This window comes from Gekko japonicus, unplaced genomic scaffold (assembly GCF_001447785.1).
Source record: "Gekko japonicus isolate JY-2015 unplaced genomic scaffold, Gekko_japonicus_V1.1 scaffold369, whole genome shotgun sequence".
In the NCBI taxonomy this organism is placed as follows: Eukaryota; Metazoa; Chordata; class Lepidosauria; order Squamata; family Gekkonidae; genus Gekko; species Gekko japonicus.
This window is the reverse complement of record NW_015160846.1, coordinates 509,524-513,941: the sequence shown is the minus strand read 5'-3', so window position 1 is coordinate 513,941 and position 4,418 is coordinate 509,524.

The following is a 4,418-nucleotide window of genomic DNA, read 5'->3' as shown; positions in this document are numbered from 1 at the left end:
CTCTGACAGAAATGGCTCTTTTTCAAGAACAGCTCTGAAAGAACTTGTGACTGATCCAAGGTCACACCAGCAGCTGCACATGGAGGAGTGGGGAATCAAACCCAGTTCTCCCAGATTAGAGTCCATGCCAGTTTGGTGTAGTGGTTAAGTGCATGGACTCTAATCTGGGAGAATCGGGTTTGATTTCCCCACTCCTCCACTTGCACCTGGCTGGATGACCTTGGGCAAGCCGTAGTTCTGTCAGAGCTGTTCTCGAAAAAGAGCAGTTCCTGTCAGAGCTCTCTCAGCCCCACCGACCTCCCAGAGTTTCTGTTGTGGGGAGGGGGAGGGAAAGGAGTTTGTTAGCCCCTCTAAGACTCCTTTGGGTAGTGAAGGGCGGGGTATAAATCCAATCTCCTCTTCTTCTTGGGTCAGTCACAAGTTCTCTCAGAGCTGTTCTTTCAAGAGCAGTCCTCGAGAGAGCTCTCTCAGCCCCACCTCCCTCACAGGGTGTCTGTTGTGGGGAGGGGAAGGGAAAGGAGTTTGTCAGCCGCTCTGAGACTCCTTTGAGTAGTGAAGGGCCATGGGGTATAAATCCAATCTCCTCTCTTCTTCTTCTCTACTACACCAAAATGGCTCTCCTAAGTGGATCAGGTCCCACTCCGGACTTTGCTCTGGGTTGGGTAATACCTGGAGATTTGGAGGGGGGTTTGGGGAGCACCATGCCATTGCATTCATCTTCCAAAGCAGCCATTCTCTCCAGGGGGTCTGATCTTGGGCTGGAGAACAAGTGTAATCGCAGGTCTCCAGGCTGCACCTGGAGGTTGGCAACCCTAGCTCTGACCCATACAATTGTCTAAACCCCATCTGGACAGTTTGGCTACAGAACTGAACAGGTCTAGTAGGAGCAAGGAAGGTGTTCAGACCAGCTTCCACTGATTGTTACCCACTTTATTTAAACGTCAACATGTTGGTTTCCATTTCTAAAGCAGAAAGGAGGGAAATGAAGTGTCCGTGTGACGTCTGAAGCAGGATTTAGTGAAATATAATTTTAAAAAAAAAACTATTGGGAGAAGTTACTCTACGCTCAGAGCCAAAGATCTTTCTACCTCCCGTGTATCTCATTTGCAATGCGGCTATCAAATGCAAATCGAGATACACTATTTTCGTTCGACTGCACCGTCCAAGTGAACGGCATTTGCATGGCTATTTGCGAAGAGCTCACTGCCGTTTTAAAAGACCCCGCCGACAGATTTAAAAACAAAATGTTTGTGCCAAAACAGGATTAAAGCCTTAAGGCTAATTTCCCTTGGGTCAAACTGGACAAGTCCAGTTTCTCCGTGGCTCAACAGATGTGGGGCCTTCTCAATAAACAACCCAACAGAGACATGGGTTTCAGCTGCACGAAAGAAACAAGTTATAGACATTCTGTACATTGTGAACGGTTCGGTGTCATCCATCGAAAAGTCAACCACAGTGACCTCAATACAGCCATAAACAACGAATGTGAAGTGGCTGTTAATTGGCTAGGTTTTCTTTTGGTGTTAGCGGTTGAGCGCGCAGACTCTAATCTGGAAGAACCGGGTTTGATTCCCCACTCCTCCACGTGCAGCTGCTGGTGTGACCTTGGGTCAGTCACAAGTTTTCAGAGCTGTTCTCTCAAGGGCAGTTCCCGAGAGAGCTCTCTCAGCCCCACCTACATCTCAGAGTGTCTGTTGTGGGAAAGAGAAAGGAGATTGCAAGCCGCTCTGAGACCCCTTCGGGGAGTGAAGGGCAGGGTATAAATCGAATCTCTTCTTCTTTTAGGTTTTCTTTTATACTTTAGGAAGGAACAGGCTCAGATGCTTCAGATCTGAGATTTTAGAATTCTGCAACAACTTTCTCAGCCCCCGTGCACACAGAATATCTGGAAGGGCCGCTAGCGGCATAAACCGAACATGGGTGCGTGCACCTTGGTTAGTAGAAGAGAAGAAGAAGAGAGAAGAGATTGGATTTATACCCCACCCTTCACTACCCAAAGGTGTCTCAGAGCGGCTTACAGAGTCTCCTTTCCCTTCCCCTCCCCACAACAGACACCCTGGGAGGTGGGTGGGGCTGAGAGAGCTCTTGACAGAAACTGCTCTTTTTCTTTTTATGGCTTGCCCAAGGTCATCCAGCCAGGTGCAAGTGGAGGAGTGGGGAATCAAACCCGGTTCTCCCAGATTAGAGTCCGTGCACTTAACCACTACACCAAACTGGCTACACCAAAACTGCTCTCCGCCAGTGGCGTTGCTTAAATTTTTCACTTAGAAAGGAGGGTTTAGACCGGCTTCAGGGTCCGGCCGCTTCATAAATGTGCCATATAAACCAAACCTTTGCATTTTTGTGCACCGCACTCTGGGATGTGATTATAACTATCCTTGTAGCCGGAGAAAAGAGCAAGAACCCAGTCTTTCAAGGTCCTACTGGACTGTTACTCTTTTTTTGCTGCAACAGACAGCCTAACATAGCTACCCATTGAAAAGGGCAAGAGTCCAGGAACACCTTAAAGACTAACAAAGTATGTGGCAGAGGAGGAGGAGCTTTCATCCTCCTGTACCAGCCACTTCGTGATCGATTGAGCCCCCCTGCCCTGTGTCAGAATTCCAAAAGTGCCCTCAAGCGCAAAAGAGTTGCACTAGAGCAGGGGTGTCGGACTCATTTGTTATGAGGGCCGGATCAGACATAAATGAGGCCTTGTTGGGCCGGGCCACGTGTGTCATGAAATGTAATGCCAGGGAGCGGAGGTATAAACTTTATAAAGGACACAAACACAAAGGGTGGGGTGTTTTTTTAACTTAAAAACATGCTTAAAACATTAGCCCTCTTGCAATATTTTGTTTAACAGTGTCCGGTGACTGACCCCTCTTGCTCTGAATTACTGCATCAAAATGGTCTGTGCTGTTGCAATCCTGAGTATGCTGTTCACCTGTGTGTCTCTGTAAGCTGCAAACCTACAATGACACAGCAGCAGCAGAACTGGAAGAAGAAGCAGAAGACAGCCCAGTTCCACTGCGGGTCTGACTTGAAGCCCTCCGGGGACCTGGGCCGCATGTTTGACACCCCTGCACTAGAGTGTAGTGAAACGACTGGAAATCCTTAAGTAATGAGAATATCTTCCCAGTGTCATGTTTGAAATACAGCACTCAACAGTCTGCAGAAAGATGGCGTTACAAGGAGCAAGACAGACACTCCCATTGCGTGATGATGTGTGATCCGCCTCATACTGATGAAGTTGGTGTTTGAAATTTGCCAGCGTCTTGTGAATATAACTTCCCGCTGTCTTGCCAGAGATGCATGCGCAATATTACGTGCAGGCTGCAAAATCTGTGTGCATGGTGCTTGACAGGGTTATGCATGTTCTGGGTTGTAGGCTACAGAGTCCCTGCTGGACCAGGCTGACGGCCCAGAAATGAAGACCAGAAAACGGCAGCTTTTTTTTTTAGAAAATGTCCTAAAGTGTGTGTTTTATTTCATTATCAATTATACAATGTTTACATACAAGATGATTCTTAAAAACTGCTCCAAACAGAACCAAGAGGGAAAAAAAAGTGTGCGAAACAACAAACACGTGGCAAACACCGAATTTTTAACCGATTTCCCTTTCGTCGGAGACAAGAAACAGAACGCAGCCAGAATCTCACCAATGTAAAATATTTTAGCCCCCCCCCAAAATTGCAGCAGATCTTAAAAACATCACAGATGGAACAACCCCAAATATGCTGTCTTAACAAATTGGTGGCGGGCCGTTAAATGTTTCTTGAACTCAAGTGTCAAATGGTGTAAAACATGGCTTGCGGATCTGTTTCATTCTTGGACTCGGAAGAGGCTACGGGGGAAGGCCGAATTTTCCCAGCTGGAGGCAACTCTCCAAGAAAACCAATTTGCTGAGCTGGACAAGCTGCCGAGTGAGACCAATACCAGTCCATGGAAATACCCCTCCCCTCGCTTGGCTTTCAAGCATTAATCTTTTGCTTTAATATCTAACCGGCAGGCCCAGAAGGGCGTCTCTCTGCCATCGGCCGGGACTGACCGCCGGCTGTGTTACTGAGGTGGTGGGTCAGGGGGCTATGGCACATCGAAACCAGAGAGAGAAAGAGAATCTAGGTTAACCTACATGCAGCTTTCCTGTCTCAGCCTTTTCCTGCTTCCCCCCAACTCCATGCCTGGGGTTTAAGCAGATAGCTTTTTTGAACGTGGCAACTTGGGAAACGCAAAAGAGACACATTGAAGGGGGGGAAGGGCGTTTCATGGCAAAGCAGGTGTTAAAAAAAAAAGGCCGGAGTTCGAAGGCCACCTGCTTCAGCCGCCCCCCCACCTCTACAGAGAACATCCTCTCGAGGGGGGGGGCACACAGGGGCAAAGGTCAGGTGGCAAGGGCCATTTTGTGGCACCAAGCTATTTCCTTAATGTTGCACCAA